Source organism: Tyto alba, unplaced genomic scaffold (assembly GCF_018691265.1).
Source record: "Tyto alba isolate M040663 unplaced genomic scaffold, T.alba_DEE_v4.0 Super-Scaffold_2, whole genome shotgun sequence".
In the NCBI taxonomy this organism is placed as follows: domain Eukaryota; kingdom Metazoa; phylum Chordata; class Aves; order Strigiformes; family Tytonidae; genus Tyto; species Tyto alba.
In genome coordinates, this window is record NW_024881282.1 from 82,599,984 (window position 1) to 82,617,365 (window position 17,382).

At 43.8% G+C, this 17,382-nt stretch overlaps 1 protein-coding gene across 2 annotated transcripts in view; it reads left to right on the forward strand.

Moving 5' to 3' along the window:
* The first annotated feature begins 7,734 nt into the window (after nt 1-7,734).
* FAM107B (family with sequence similarity 107 member B) overlaps nt 7,735-17,382 on the forward strand; it is a 63,277-nt gene continuing 53,629 nt past the window's right edge. Inside the window, exons 1-2 of one of the 2 annotated variants that reach the window (XM_032985867.2) lie at nt 7,833-7,945; nt 9,829-9,949. The gene's annotated coding sequence lies outside the window, so the exon portion shown is untranslated. Of the gene's footprint in view, nt 7,946-9,828; nt 9,950-17,382 lie in introns of both variants that reach the window. The other variant, XM_042793055.1, reaches the window with a different exon arrangement.

Sequence of the window (17,382 nt, forward strand, 5' to 3'; positions counted from 1 at the left end):
CTCATCCTGCAATCCAGGACATAATTCATCTGCCTAACGTGCAAAAACATTAAGATAAGCTTGTTCCTTTTCCATTTGCTCTTTGACATTCATTGATCTCATAAATTAAATGTCTTTCCCATATCTTGGCATGGAGATGAAGCACCTCCCAAGGCATTTTGTGGCAGACTGGGGAGTCTAAAGCAAGTGACTTATCCAGTACCTTTTCTAGGGTTGTCACCTGAATTTTCACACACATGGTTCTTGCAGACAAAAATACTTACAAGTAGATCTACTGACAGGTGTGTGGACATTCAATTTTTAACTAATTTTTGTTGTGAAATAACAGCCAACCCTAACAGGAGCACTGATGTTATTCTTTTGGAAACCAGGAGACTGGCCTGGAAATGCTTAGCTTCACTCTTAAGTATTCATGTTTACCCTGCTTAGGAATAGTTTATCTTATTTCATGTTCACTGGGGAAGCTGGTTCTTGAATTGTACTCACCAATAATTGAAGAGACATGCAGGATTAGATCAGGTTTTATAATGAGGGAAGAGCAGCCCTGAGGCAGATGCTCTTAAGCAGAGCTATAATTTACTGGCAACCTTATCTAAGATATGGTCAGTCAATAAGAAAGCCTCAGAGGACTTCAGGGTAGCCACAGCCTTAATCAACCTGCTGATTTTTTTATAAGGAATGCCAGCTGGTTACTAAACCACAGGGGATAGAGAATAAAAATGAAGAGTTAGGGACAGAATAATGATTTATTTCAAGTGGGAAACCAGAAAAAGTTGAAAACCTATTTTTGCTAATTGCTCATGTTGCTGTCATTACTCTTTGTTATTATTTGTATTAGAATTGGTGACTAGACACTCAACTGAGATCATAAGCTGACTGAACTGAAATGGATCTATTGTGCTCACACTGTGCCTTCACTACCTGCTTTTGAAGACTGATACAGTGTTCCCCACATCTTCTTTCTTGATCATACACAATATGCTGTCACCCAGCTTTGAAGCCATGCCTGGAAGTGCAGGCTACGTCTCTGCTTTCCCATGGGATGCTAACTGGTTTACTTTGTCTCTTCAATTTCTTCCCACAGTTTTGTCCATGTGTCTAGAAGACCAAGACAAGCACTCTTATGATGAATGACTCACTGAGAAAGAATCAGAGAGACTTTGAACTTAATTTAGCACAACTTCCCCAGGAAGAATGACCCTAGAAGTCCTAGTAGCATGCAGGGCAGATAATGCAGATATAACACCAGATATAATGCAGGGCAGGTAATACCAGAGATAATGCAGGGCAGGTAATACCAGAGATAATGCAGGCAGAATTTCATGGTGCGTCTGTCTAAGACGTGCCTGAGCCAGCCAGAGATGTCACACACAGATTACAGACCTGAACCAGTTCTGGAGTGGATACCTGTGACTGGGATAGTGAGAACCAGGAGCTCTGACACCTCTTCCCAGAATTGCTAGTAGCCCAATGCGTTGACTTGGATGTCTCTGTCAGGTCTTCCACTTCTCTAAGTCATTTGCCATCCTATGGCTTTTTCTGTTTTTCTATGAATTTATGAAAAACCAGAGCAGCTTGGCTAATATGAAGGATTTCTAGGTGCTTAGCAACTGCTGTAGTATGATAAACAGAGCTAATCTGCCCATGCAAGGGGACTCGGGCACACTCAAAATGATTTGGGCATGCTGTGCATGTACCCACTGATTTTCAGGGCTTATACAGAAGGTCTGAGATTTTGAGCTTGCACAAGACTTGGTGCTCTGCACAGCATGACCCATGTTCGTGGCTTTCTGCATAGGAAATCCCACATAGAAATACAGGGAACTCAACATCTAGAGGTTAAACTTTCTGCTTTTAGATGTCAAATGTCATCAGGTATTATGTGTTTGGGGTTCTTTTTCCACTTTATTTTCAGTTGTGGTGATCTCTAAGGCTCCCATTAACTTCAACTAGGGTTAGCAGTTGTTGGAAAATGAAAATCTGTAGTTTTTCATCTCTAAATTACACATGCTTATATATTCTGTTGATAGACATGCTGAAAATGGCATGGTTATTGATTTTACAGTTGTCAGGTTTAACCAGCACTGAGATCCTGTGGTGGAAGAGTCTCAGTCCATGTGCATGTTCCTCTGCAAGTGTGTATGTGGACCATGGAAAGTTTTTGGAGTGTAATCTTACTACATGAAAGACAGAAAAATGCTACTTACCACTTGCACTATGTATGTACTGTATGGTTCAGAGTACAGAGAATATCTGTCTGTCTTTCCTTTCATGGTGGAAAAAAGCACTTGATTATTTGCTTTAGTGAGAAATGATATGAGATTGTCTGCTCCAACCGCTGTAAGGCCACCCTGAGTACAGTCTTCTAACAGCCTGTCATCTTTGGTAAATAAAACAACTTGGAAATGGAAAAATATGCCCAGCCTGCGCAATAGTCCAGATGTGTCCTGGCTGGAGGTAGGGACAGACCTCCTCAGACAGAGGTCTTGTCTCACATTTTTCTGTGTCTCCAGCCATTACAGCTGTATTTTTATAGACTTTTCTGTGTCATCCCTTGGAAGACAGCTGGGCATGTCTTTGCAGGGCCAGTCCAAGCAAAATTCCTTGTGATCTCCACAGGAGCAGGAACAGTTTCCAAGCCTTCATCAGGCTTTGCTGCTTCATCTCATCTAGGAGGAAGGCAGAAATGAGGGCTCAGTCTAAACTCACTTGAGGGCTGTGGCAATTTTAGCATTGGCTTTAATTAGCTATGGATGAGGCTTTCTGTGTCAGACCTGACTCTAGGAATGCTGGTATTATTATTAACTGCAGCACCTCAAGGCTTTAACCCTGTAGCAGATCCCAGTGACATGTTGCTTGAGTCTGTTAAAATGTTCTGCATTACAACTCTAAGCCCACCTATTACCATACTTTCGAGGATCTGATTTCCCCAGAAGAGTGCCATGGAGTGCTATGCACTGTGTATTTGTAATATATGGGATGCATATTGTATCCACGGGTCCTATGTCCTGCAGGATCAAACCGACACATAGATTCAGAATTCTTGATGCCTGTCTCTCTATGCTGGGACAAGTGGTACAGTTTATGGTATTAGAATGATGCAAGATTGCTACAATGACATGAGAAGGCAAACACAACCTATGGCATATAAGAACTGCAAGAGAAGGGGGGTAAGTGGCCAGAAAAACATCATCCAAGTGAATCTATGATTTTCTGACCTAATCTTGTGAAATCTCTAGATTCTAGAGGTCAATACCTAATTCTGTCTGAAGATGAACCTTGTTTTGTGTGTTCTGTCTGCAATTTTCAAACTGTGTAAGCAAGGAAGGCACAGTTAATTTTGCTGTTCTACTAGACCAGCAAATGAGGCAAAATGACTTATTTCAGGCTGCCCAGAGAGCCAGTAGTGGAGGCCATATGAGAAGCTGGGTCTTAAAAGTCCTAGCTGAAGAAGTACAGAACAGCTCTTCAGAGGCCAGCTTACAGGCAGGGATAAAATCAGTTTCCAAAAGAGTGATCAAATGAAATTCTGCTGTTGGAAGGTGAATTAAATCCCCTTTTTTTTTCCCTGCAGCCTGGGGAATGAGCACGTTTTGGATCCAACTGTGCAACATTAATCACAATATGGAATATTTGAGCCAAAGGTCAACTGCGGGGGGCCAACTATTAACATATGGGATTTATCTGTCTCCTTCTTCCAAAAAGATGCAGCATGCTGGATAATTAAACTTCTGAGTGCCAGTGTGGAGTGTAGTCTGTTTTTTTCCATTGCTCTTTGTGATTCGATCCAGAACCATTTCCTTTCACTGTATGTTCAGAAGAGGAGGAAACAAAAGTGGCATCCTGATCTTCATTATTAATACACAGGAAAACTTGGAGGAAATCCCTTTCATGCCCCTGGCTTTGTGTAAAGAAAGCCCTGCAAACTCAAAAGTCATATTGTTCAGCTCCTATATATATTTATACATCTATGTGCATAGCAGATGTTTCTTCAGATACTTAACTGATGTTTCTGAAGAATTATGGTATGGAAAAACCTTCCTAGCAACCTGCATTCCAGTTGATTTACTTTGATTACATTAAAAATTTAGAAAAAAAACATTTGAAGGGGCCACATTGGAATAAAAACCACATTCTCCTATGTTGTAAGTCAGTGCTTCTCCATGTTATGCAAAATAAAAATACTGGTAAACAGGCAGCACTCATCTCTCGTTTACAAATGAAAGCAGGTGATGGGGAGGCATTTTGCCACTTTGGGTAAAGGAATTACACACAGCTAAAGAATTTCTGAGGAAGGAGCCTAGCTGAAGCTTGTCAGGCCGCTGCCTTGTATAACCAGCAGAAGCACTTCCAGTAGCAATTAATCCACTTCTAATACAGACACCTAAGGTAGGAGGCATGAATCTCTCTTTGGAGGTACCTACCTCTCCCCCAGCCTACATGATCTACTTAGACGAGATGTCTGCTTTCAGACAGCTAAAATTAAGCAAGGGGAATCCCACAGCAGCTGAGTCCATTCCACTTTGTTCCTACCACAGTAAAATTTTTCTTATTATTTCAGGTTACATTATGGTAACAATCAAAGGCCAGGTATGGTGCAGGCATGGAGTAAAATGCAATTCCCTACCCCACAAAGAGGACAACTCAAGTAAATAGTGGATGATTTTGCTTTTAATTCTGTAGTTAGATTGAAAAGAAATACAAACACCATCAGGCAATTAAAATACATAATACTTGATTTGTAAGATACCAAAATGCCAAACTACATATGTCCCATGATACTTATACAATAGAATGACTATATACTTTTGGCTATAATGTTAATTAAAAAGGGATTTATCTTGTTACGTATTTCCAGTGCATCATACTGTCTGAGAGTTGTTCTAAAGTGCAGCCAGTTTATATATCTTTTTGATTCCAATACACTGCTTTTCATTTAAAATAAAATGGTAAAATCTTACATCTATATAGTGCTTTCATCTAGAAAGATCCCTGAGGCTTTCTCAAGTGCTTTCTGGAGTTACAGTACCCACAGATCTGGAAGAAGATGGCTTATCATGAGTAAAATGCAGTTATGGCCAAATATCTTTATCTCATGAACCACGCATTGTAATTTTCATGTGATCAACAGGCATAAGGCACATACAGTGTGCCTTGAAGATGGAAGGGGAATGCCAGGAACCTGAGTGGCTCACAGATGAGAGACAATACCGACTCCTCATGTGTCCCTGTTCCTCACTTATGGGCTGGAGCTGACCTAGACTGACTCACTCTCTTCCCAACTAAGGGTTTGGGGTACCTAGCAGCTCTTGCACCAAAACCAGGCAACCTGATGACTCAAGCTATCCCTTAAATTATTTGTGAGATGTTTGACTCAGATCTATCATTTGACCACGGTCTTGTATAAGGCACTGAGTGAGGAATTAAGACACTGGGATAAGAGGTTGATCTGTCATCACTGGTCTCAGATGAGGTCTTGGTGAGTCCTTTCAACTTTCTGCCTTTCCCAAATCTTACTCTTTCTCACTTGTGTCCAGCAATAGTTTTCAAGTCCGGATACAGCCATGGTAGCTTAGGGGTTGCATGGCATTGCAGTCATTTCATGGAGCACAAACTGATAGTGTGTGTGGGGAGGGACTTTGCTAAATCAGCACCTGGTGTGGCCAAGGATACTACATAACCACTTAAACTGAATGTAACACTGGAACAAAGTAGCTGTGGCCCTAAAAAATGCCTGTGCTCCTTTGACAAGCTGTGGCAAGATACCCAGAAATTTTTGGTAGCTTCAGCAAAGTGTTACATTCCATTTGAAGGTGTGGATGTGCAGGATCTGCTGGGGAGATGGTATATATCGCAGGAATATAGCTGTCTGAGCTGAGAAAGGGTTGGGAAACACTGATGTTAAGTGCCAGATTTCAGAACAGGGCCAACTGCCTGGGCAGTGTCTAAAGCAAGCGAGATAAAAACTTGATTAGGCTACAAAGTGTCTTTAGAATACAAATAGTTAATGCTTACATACAGAAATGATATGGAGAGGTCTGTAAGGTCAAGAATCCAAAAGATAGGGAACTACAACATTCTAGCTGGCCTTGCAGTTCATATTATTACTTTGCTGTTTGCAATCCCCTGGTCATACAACAATTCCCCCTTCCATGCTTCAGACAGAAGGTTGCGCACAGAACAGGGAACTATTCAATATTTATACTCCCTCATTCATCTAGGCACATCATCATACTGCATTTTATAAAAAAAAAAAAAAAAATCAATTTTTATGAGGTTTTTCTCCATACAGCATCCATGGGCTCCACATACAGAACAACTATATCTCACAACACTCCTGTGAAGGAAAGGGCACCAGGGGGATGAGGCTGCCCATAACCAGGGCTGATGCTGTGAACGTGGACAACACAAATGCGTGTCCAACTTGTCACACCACAAATGACATTTGAGGAGCATGTAGTATTTGATCACATTTCATTTGTTCACAGCGTAGCTCTGATTGCATATGTTGGTGCTCAGTAACAGACTCAAATTGTACCAGAACTGACAGTGGCCACCCATATGCGATTTGTTAGGTTTCACCCAGGTTGCCTCTTTTTCCTAGTGATAGAACAGCCACACACAAAGACCGCAGCAGTCTTTTAGTACGTGCCAGTACCCTGGATTTCAGCCCTGCCCCACAGAAAACATATTTCTCCCTACCCAGTCATGCCCCTTACCCCGCTGGGGCAAGGGATTATTTAGGACAGATTTGGTGGAAATAGCACCATCTACTGAGCACCCAATATTCTTTGTGCCGGGATTTGGGGTTGGGGTTTTTTGGAGGGGAAGGGTCTGTCTCCATAGTCCAAGTGATGTTGAATGCTCAGCTCCTCAAGTTACGGAGCTCCTCAAATCAGTGTGAATCTTTCCATCCCTGGGATGACTCAAGTTTCTTCTGTCACTTTGTTGTGATTCAAGTTACCTGCTCTGAAGAAAGGCAAAATAATCATAGAGATAAATATAGAAATCGATTCAATCCAAGTCTTTGCACCAATGTATAAGTACGCATTTAATCCCCAAAGATCTTTCTTTTTTGGGGGGGTTCATTCTCAAAGTCTGTGCATGCTATATTGTGTCCCAGGCACTCTGTCATATCTTCCACCGTGTAGCACTCACTACAAAACAAATTTTGGGGCACGCAGGGGCACGTTTCAGTTGGCTGGCCATGATTTCTCGGCCTCTTACTTGGATGGGTCCGCTCACGGAGTGGGGACCTTAACTCCTACAGACCTACCGGTGGAAATATCCACGGGGGGTCACAGAAGGGAGAAGAAACCACGCGGGGAAAGTTAAACGAAAGCGCAGCTGGGTGATCACTCTTCTGTGAAGACAGGGGCGGCTCTTGCAGGTGAGTGGGGCCGCTCGAGAGGACCAGCGGCCTCGGCACGCGTTTGAGAACCGCCCGTGGGCATCCCACGCGTGTTGTCCTTCCCGGGGGGAGGGGAGCGGCGGCGGGGCTGCCCCGAGGAGGAGGCAGGGCTCCACGGCGCTCACCTCCTCCTCCTCCTCCACATGCCCCTCACATTTCTCCCGGGATTTCCACGCACCCCCTCACACACACACACACACACACACCCCCCCGGGATTTTTCCACGCCTGACAACAAAGGAGGCGGCCGGGCGGCCTCGGCGGTGACTCAGCGGCGGGCCCGCCCCTGGCCCGCCCCGCCGCGCCCCTCAGGCGAGGCCGGGCCGGCTCCGCGCCTGTGGCGGGGCCGCGCCGTCAGTGAGCGGGCGGGCGGGCGGGTGGCTGCCGGCCGGCCTCCCTCCCTGTCTCCCTCCCTGTCTCCCTCTCTCTCCTCTCCTCCTTTCCTTCCTTCCCTCCCGCCGGGCGCCTCGGGGTGGGGGGGGTCTCCCTGCCCTCGTCCCCCGCGCTGCCGGGCGGGGAGAGCCGCCCCGGCGAGGTAGGTTTTGTGTCTCCTCACACAAAGGCGCGGCGCTGGCGGGGGGGGTGGGTGGGTGAGGGAAGGCGGCTCCCTGTGAGGGTCCGCGGCGTGAGGCGGGAGAGGGGGGGGGGGGGGGGGGGGGTCCCATCGCCGCGCCCCTTCCTCACGCTGTCGGGGCGGGAGGCGGCGGCACCCCCGGGCAGAGCCCTGTCTCTGTTCTTCATTCCTGAAGGGAAATCTGGGGAGTTAATCGTGGTTCTGTTAAAAAAAAAGTGGTGGCGGGGACGAAGTAGGGGGGGGCTGTGCGGATGCTGCCGGCCTCGCTGACCCCCCGCAGCCGAGCCGTGGGCTGCGTGGCGGATTTCCCCGTGGCTTGCCGGCGCTGTGGAGCCCGTGGGGCGTTCGGGCTCGCCCGTGGGGGCAACTTACTCTCTGGTGACTTTGGCAACGGTCGGGACACCCCCATGGCCCGGCGTGGGCTGCAGCCTAAGTGGGGCCGGGGGCGCATGTTGTTGGATAGGAAGGAGAGGTGGAAAAGGGAAGGCAAATAAAAAACATACATCATTTATTTCCTATACGTCCTGCCTTGAAAAATGAGAATTTAGGGCGGCTGAACTTCTGGTGCGGACAGTGGATGTTTCCTTAACAAATCTTACAAAAAAAGTAAAAGCTGGGAGCGCAGCAAGCCCCGGGGAGTTGCGCTGTCTCCCGGTGCTTGCATCCCTCCCAGTATGGTTCTGTCAAAGTTTCCCTCAAATGCCCCAAGAGTCCAAAAGTCCAGATTTTCCTGTGTGTTGGATTGAAAAACAAATGCAGCTGGACAGGGTAAGTGCATGGATAAATGTATTTTGGGGGTTCACAAGGCGAAGGGGTGCAGTGCAGGAGCTATGTGTAACTTAACTACTTGTTTGCTTCTTCCACTGGATTTTTTTCATAGCTTAATGAGTTCTGGCATATATCAGTACTGTGTGAATGTGGTGTATGGCTGTGGCTGGCACTGGAGCAGAGTCTGGTCCTGTAAATTCAGGGCAATGCTTGTAGCAAATTTGTGAGAGAGGCAGGAACATGGGAACTTACGGGGTTTTGTTGAGAATTCGCATAGTTAAACAAAAATGCAACAAAACGAGGAAAAGATGCTTCTGTGTGAGCATAATGTGGTCGCTGTGTATAGTTTGTGGTGGGAGTATTGTTGAGTAACTCTGGCAGCGGTGCTGTTCTGCGTTGTGGTATGTATATGTGTGCGCTAAATCCTGTAGCACCAATGAGGTTATTTAACTTTCATTGACTTGGCAGAGAATTAGGACTGTGGAAGAACATTGTTAAAAATGGGAATAATTTCTTGTGGATCTTGTAGGCAATTTGAGAGGCTTTTAAAGTGTCTAACCTCCCTGTGATATGAACAGGACACTGAGAATCTCTTGGTTTATTGATGGTTGTTTTTTATGGACAGACAACACGTACTATGAATGTGATAGCTGCTTGCTTATTGTCAGTGATATTTGCTCAGGGACAATAAGCAATTGTTTGCTGGGCTTTATTAAAAAGAGCCACAAATGCCCCATATCTCTTAAAACAAAGCCTTTATTGTCTTAAAGCAACTGTGGACCAATTTCATGCTTGGTGTAGTTCTACTGATGTCAGTGGAGTTTTGCCAGGGATGATTTTGGCAGGTGAAGTGTCACTTCTGTTTTTCAGAGTCCAAAATGCTCAAGAGTAATACTGCTATTTTGCCTCCAGCACTTAAGTATTGTTAATTAAAATGTTATGCTGATGCTTCCCAAAAGTAAGAGGAAGAAGTGGGAGAGTCATCTCATCAAGTCGTCTAAATACTTTCCTACTTGCTTTCTCCTTTCTGCTTGAGAACTTACATCCCTTAATTTACTCTCTTCCTTCTTTTTCAGTCTCAGCACCTTTTTTATCTCTTCAAAATTAAGAAGTTTCTCTGAACTCCAGCTCACCCTTGAGCACTTAAAGGTTTTGAGACTAACTGTATTGAACCCTGCACCACTCCTGCATGACTAGGTAAGTGAGGAGCTATGTGGCAGCTGTAGTTGGGAGGTCTTTCTCGCACATGCCTCTTTACAAGCTGATTTGCGTGGTGGCTATGGTCAGTGCGTGTGCTGAAGTGGCAGATTGTTTGACAGTCATGCAGTGGAACAGCCAGGCTTGGGAGTAGATCCAGGTGGGGGTGGGGGAGTTACTCAGTTTTTACATAGTGCCATATTTGGGACATTGCAAAACAACTGGTTTTGAGAACACCCCTTCATAACACCAGTAAGGGTTGGAAAATCATCTAAAAATTGGAGCAGAAGGAAAAATTAGGAATGGTAGGGGGAAATATTCTTGTTTACTAGCTGTGGGAAGAAAAATGGAACTGTTTAACCAATAATTGGCTTTAACAGAACTTTGGCTCCATCAGAGAGGTTCAAAAAAAATATTTCATTGAATAAAACTCTGTTATCTTTGTACACCGGTAACGGTGTTAAATACGGGTGGTCAACTCCAAGTCTGTTCTGGCACTGTGGTAGTTTTAGAGAGCAAGTTTCAGTGCTCAGCTTTGCAGAGTCCCTGCTGAGCCGTTTCTGTATCTGACATCTTTGCACTGTACAGCTTTGGATCTATTTGCATCTCATAAGTACACAAAAAGATCATGTCAGACACAACTCACAGCTGATACCCTTCTGACACTATTGGAAAAAGCAAGCATCAAAGAGCAAGATATGTGCACTGTCTAACTTTGGAGGGGAAAAAATGTGCTTCATGCTTCTTCAATTCAGTGGTTAGTCTAAAGTTTATTCTGATTTGGCCAGACCTGGTGTGTTCTTGAGTATCAGTGGAAGTATGGTTTGCAGCTTAACGTGATGTTGCAAAGAGCTTGCAACTTCTTTGTTTTTACTTACAGAGCACGTAAGTTGGGGTTTTGAAGTTTAACATAAGAAAATGGAAGGGTTCAGCTGTGGAAAAGGAGTTGGTCACTTGCTAACCTGAACACAGAGCTGCATAATTATTGGGAAAAATGTTTTTAGAAGAAAGATAAATTATCTGGTTAGAACTACATTTCTTGGGGATACTTCCTATTTCTACATCTTGCGTGTTCTTGTCAGGCTTATCTCTGTGTGTGCGCTTCATTTGTGTTAATCCTCGCAAAACCATTCTGAAGTGGAAAGGTGCTGCGTCTTCCCACTGTGGGAAGGACACCTTCCCTTTGCAGATGGGGAATAAAAGCACAAGAAAGTAAACAGGTTGTCCATGACTACACAGAAACTGTGTAGTGGAGCAAGAACTTGAACTCCTGTCTCCTGAACTATTGGCTAGAGTTGAAAAGAAGGAAGTTTGCCCTGCATGAAGAAGTAGAAGAGGCACGGTCCAACAGGCACAGCATGAAAATCAGTTTGGTCACCTGGCAGTGATGCTATTAGTGGTTGACTGCTTTTCCACCAACAACATGCATGTTGGTCTTTGTTAGACTATGAAAAACAGGAGGGGTTTGTGATAAGTGCTTAAACAAAGACATTCAGCATACATAGGAGAGGGAAAAAACAGCAAGGGACTTTTGTCATCTCATTTCTACACCTGCTTTTAAATAGTGGGTGCTGTTTTTACAGATGTGACTCTGGCTGGATCTTTGGTCCTTCATCTGGTCTGCTGTACAGTTGGATGTGAGCAGGTGCCAGCAGAAGGGCAGAGAAGGCTTTGTAGAGCCTGGAGCCTGATCATGGCAAGACCAGGACTGCTCTTCTGTGACCCCAGCAGCTGATTGAGGTGATGCAAGTGCAGATCCCCACCCTGAGAGACCAGGCTTGGGCTTCTTTTTAAAGGTGGTTTCTAAAAGGGTGGCTGCTCTCACTTGCACTGTGCACAGACACTTGCGTAGCTGCTGTTCTCCCCTGGCTGCTCTTCCGCTGCAGGGCGTTGGTGTGAAGGACTATGTGTTGCGTGACAGCGAGGAGCAGCGTGTGGCAGACATTTTACAGGGATTATATGAGCAGGGAGCATCTGCAAGAAAAGGAAGGATGTGGTCTTTTCTTCCCCGTTCTGTGTAACTCGAAAACACTGAAGGATACCTGCTACCTCTGAGTTTCATCACATTGCAAAAACTGAAGTTTGAAATAACACTTTTCCTTACAGCACTGTGTTTGGTGGTTGATTGTTGTAATTGCAAAGTCTGTCGTAGTTTTAACTTTAGTTTCAAAATGTGTTTTGAGCTGGCAGCCTACTTTTTGTCTTTAGGCCAATGTTGTAAGTTTTGTGCAGTGAAGGGTAGGAAACTCACAGGTGGGAGAGCAGTGTGTCCAAGTTGTGTCTATAAAAGAATAAGCCACAAAAAATTTTGGAGCAGTTGTGTGCAGTGCTCAGTCCACTGGTCTGTGTCACATTTTAAAATAGCATTTGAAATCGGTAGTTACTCTAATTGTTTAGCCTGGGTCTGTAGCTGAAAGGGTAGGGTTTGTGGTGGCTTGGTGCAATTTGCTTTCTAGTATGGATCTAATCTGGTTTGGAGTTAAATGAGTCTTCAGCAGGTCATCAGCTCGCTTAGATGGGACAAGGATCCTAGTTCCATGATGAGAGCAGGGAGCACAAATGCAGTAACCTTTGCCTTATTTAGCTTTATTTATCCTAGAAGCAAAACTCCTGTATTTGCTTACATTTTTAAAATTTCTTTGGCTACACAAAGCCATAAGTTTGCCTTTTGTGCAAATACATACTCTTCTTCAAAGACAGGAATAGCACAGTCATTTAGGAACAGTGGGACAAAATCCTTTCTTTTAGATGAGATTGATTTCTTTATTTTTACATTTATACTGCAATTTCTTTATGTGCCTGTGGGGTGAACTTTAAAACCTATGTTCCTTTAGCAAACCTCAGCCTTTTGCATTTACTGCCCTTCTATGAGCTGCATTAGAGTCCTGTAGAGAACTATCTTTACAATGACAAACCATGAAAAATGCTCTTGCTACAAGGAGTGCTTTAATGTCCTGGACAGCAACCTTGCTGCTTGTTGTGGTGGGATGGGTCTTATTTTTTACCTTGTACCCAGGAACTACTCACCTTTCCTGTACGCTGAAAAGCTAAACCCCACAAATGAGTCTGGAAGAGAAACTGCCCTCATGTTTGACTCTGGTTGAAACAGTCCCTTTACTTTGCAGTGCAATATATTTTAGGGAGGGGAAACTGAGTCTTTAAACTGTTTGTTATTGTGTAGACGGAAACCCACATTAAGCTGCTTTTGCGTATTTGAGTATTAAGAGTTCTCCTGTCTGTCTCTGAAGGGCGTTCAGTTCACCATGCTTGTGCCCACTGGTGCTAGCTAACTCGCCAGTGCCAGCGGCATCTGCTCTGAATGAGAGTGAGACACTGCCAGTTCAAGGTATTTCAATAGCGATGGCATTCAGTGGGTCTTTTGGTGGATTGGCGAGAGGAGGATGATGATGGGGAATAATAGAACAATTCTTTTCATTCCTTGCCTGTACAGTGAATGGGCATTCATAACACCTCATGGATATACACAAGCTTTTGTTCTGGTGCTAATAATAAAAAGGAGTTCACAGCTCTGAGTAGTCAAGACTATGTGATGAGAAGTGGGTCAAGACCATCTGTGTGTACGTAACTGCGGTCCTGATCTAGGCCAGTGCACATGCTGGATGCTTCTGAACAAGCTGAAAAGATTTCAGGGGAGCTGGGGTTCATGCTGTCAGGTGGGTGAAGTGCACCTCTAGCTGGGCAGAGCACTTCAGGATGGGGATCAGAATGGATGGTCTTGAATCACTTCGCCTGTTAATATGACCATAGAGGAAAAGCTTTACTTTACTGTTTAATACCTCTGAAGAGCAAGGAGTTTAGTTTGACCCAAAGGAAATTTCCTTCTTCCTGTCAGGATGAGTTGCTGAGCAGCCCTTTAAATACGTGCACTGCTCTGTTGTTTCAACTGAAGTTACGTCTCTGCTACTTCAGTTTCCTCTTAAGTGGAAAGAGATGACTTGCTGAGTATCCCACTGCGCCGCTGCTATGTCCTTGCTGCTGTAGTTGAGCTCTGTGGTGCCCTCCAAGGAGGAGTGGATGTCTGGGCTCGCTCTGAGCTGCACTTTGGGGCTTGGCTGTGTGTAAAGGAAGAAAGCATCATATTCTTTTTTTCCCCGATCCTTGAGCTTTTCGAGGTTACTTGTCCTTGCAGATGAGCTGTGTCATATAATGCAAGCTGTAATACATGTGTCTAACACTTGCAATACCTGGCACATCACCACTGCCCCCTGAAAACAGTCTGGCAGAAATTTATAGCCAGGTTTGTGTGTCTTAAGAGAATGGAGGAAAGGATGGGGAAAGAGTCATGGTGGTTTGGGGGTTTTCTTTGGGTGGGAGGTGTGTTTTGCTATTTCTCAAAGTAAACGAACTTTTTCTTCCAAGCCTTTGCAGTACTTCTGAGGCCATCCTTCTATGTAACATGCAGAAGCAAACTGGAGCACTGTGGATGGTAACTGACTTCCCAGTTGTGCTGGCAGTAGGTTTTGCAAGGTGAAGAGTTGACTTTTCATAGACGGCTGCTAGGGCGATGGCGAGCAGTGAGCACAGCTTGCCTTGCCGCTCTCCCACCTTTCTCCTGTGTCCTCTGTCCCAATGAGCAGCACAACCACACACTCACTGATCAGGAGTGCTCAGGAGCAGGTTGGAAAGAAGCCCTGGCTGTGCATGGGGCTGTCCTGTGCATGCTATTCGTTACCACAGATAGCAACTGTGGGGAGCAGGGTGGCTTTCCAAGGACAGGCAAAGTGTGCTCATTTTATTTCATTCACCTCTGTCTTCTTTCAAGGACAAGAAGGCTGAACAAGTCGTAAACTTCTTATGCAAAATATGAGATAACACATTCTTCCTTTTTCAGAAAATGCTTTAAAAGCTAACTTTAGAATTCAAGAAATTTAATGTCTCTGAAAAGCAGAAAACATGTATCTCCTGGGGTGAAGCCGTATCCCACTGAAAAGCTTTACAAAGATATTTTTCTCAAATTCCAGCAACTAGAAAGCCAGCCTTGAAGCTTGTTATGAAGACTGTAGTTTGTGAATGTCCATGCCAGTCCGTCTCAGGTGGAGGATCTAGTTTAATAGGCTGAAGCATGTGTTACAGATGCCATTGTATCAAAATGCTCTTCAGGGGAAGCTCAAGTCTGAGTTGTTGGGCCTGGCTTGCTTTCTCTGTCGTTAGTGACTGATTAAACTGAGCAAAAAGAGTGAGAAGTTGGAGGCATCAACTGGGTGTGTTATATGCTACATCCTTTTCCTAATCATGCAGAAGTGCTGTACCTTCAAAGTTTCCTCTATAAACCCAAGGATTTAGTGAATGTTCAATGACATGGGCTTTGTTGTATTTTTTTTTTTTTTACAATGTAGTATGTAAGCAGAATAAGATAAATTTCCTTGCTCGAGGATGTGAAGACAAGTTAGCACATGAAGTTAGAAAGTAAGTGTGCCAACTGTTGTTTGCCAGTCGCCTGAGGGCCCTTCCCTGTCCTAAAGAGACAGTCTCTACCCTGAGGAATTTGCAGTTTAAATAGGGAAGAGAGTGAGTGAATGAACATGGTGAAGCATGTTGTGTGTGGGTTTGTTTTTTTGTGTACAGCAGCTCAGTGGCTTTGCAAACTTGAAGTAAAAAAATTTTTCTTGCATTGGAGATCAGTTTTTCACTGAATACAGCTGCTTTGCTGGAGAGCCAGATTTTTACTGAAATTTTCAGTGTAGATGTAGCTTTATGTATCTATATAAAAGTGCGTCACTCATTTATTGCATTACAGTAATAAATTTTAACACTGTAAGCTGCCCTATAGGGATCAATACACTTTCCAGTGTTAAGGCCTACATTTTCTCCATAGGAGCACTAAAAAGGCATCTCCTCAACCTTGTTACCTGTTTCCAAGTAACTAACAGGATTAACAGATTCAAGAAAACATGTTCCTTTAGCTAAATATAATCCGTTTTCCAGCTTCAGACAAAAATATTGCAGGGAGGAGAAGCACAGGTCTATATAATAAATCTTGTTTTCAAAGAAAACAGAACTTTAAAAAGTTAGACCAGTACTTTTTACTAGAAAATTTCTGCAACTGATGTCATTTGTACTGTGAAATTTTATAGCAGACAACTGTAAAAATGGGGGCTAGTTTCAAACGCAGAGTCAGAGATCGGTCTGGTTGGTGATGCTTTTTAAAGCAACTGGGTGAAGAACTTCAGCAAGAGTCTAAATCCCAGGGGACTTCTTGGATGCTGTAGCAGTGGGCCATATGGGTACCTAAGAAGCTAAATTCTCTGCTCAAATTGTAATTCAGGTACCGGTTTGGTCTCTTCCTAATCCACTGCCATGATTTTCTATGGCTAAGCAGTTCTTCCTTTCCTCAAAGCTGTCATGGTGTTGCTAGCACTGGATGACTACCAACAGCATCTGCTCTCATTTCTGTGGTGCTGAGGTTGTGGTCAGCTCAGTCTGTGATGTACTTAGCTTTGCACCCAGAAGGATGCCTAGGTTTTATAATGCTATGCTAATTAAGGTCTTGGTGTCTGCCATACAAAATTCTTAATTACTGAAGCATCTTCATATCAGCTTTCTGTAAAACTGTGTTTCGGAGTCTCTTTATTTTTTTTCCCCCTCCCTCAGAATTATGCAAGGAAAAAAAGACTCTAGCTGCTGAAGCACAATGCTGTCACCTGTTTTACTTCCCTGTGATTTTTCTGTATTGATGGAAGGCTTTGTTTTAATGCTTACTACTTTTGACTGCCATCATCTGGTGGCATACAGGGAAAGGGCTGCATTTGTAAAGCCTGTTCTGTGCACTGAAAGGTAAGAGTTTAGAATGAACTTTAAGGTAGAAGAGTGTGTGCTTTCAAAGAACTCATTCCCTCCAACATTGACTGAAACTGATTTAATGAAGAATCCCATCAAATTGGCCATAGCATGCATGCATTGATAAAATAGTGTTTCATTAAATGACTGCTCTAAGGGTTCATTTTGACTCCTTCCTCCTATTTTAGTATTGGATTTTAATCTCTTTATTACAAGTAACATCTGGACTGGTAGAATTAAGTATTAAAGTTTGAGCCAATGGCGAGTTCATTTATTCCTTTTTTTATCTTTAACAATGAAGAAACCTCAGCTGATTTCCTGTTCAGGTTTGATGCTTCACAAGACTTGAGAGCCATCTTTATTTTATATCCAGAATCACACTTTGTTTTAGGGTATTTTTTTTATTTCTAATAAGAAGCTGATTGACTGCTGACACATACATAGATGTAGTTAATTTACTTTCTAAGTGCAGATGTTTGGAGTGCTATGAGGTCAGGCAAAGATTGGATTTAGAAAGCACCAGATTACACATATTAGTCAGCAAAACATTGAATATCAAAGACAACAAATTACTGTAAAAGCAATGAAATAAGGAGCTCCGATTCTTACTGGGTATTTTCCCCCAGGTAGGGGAC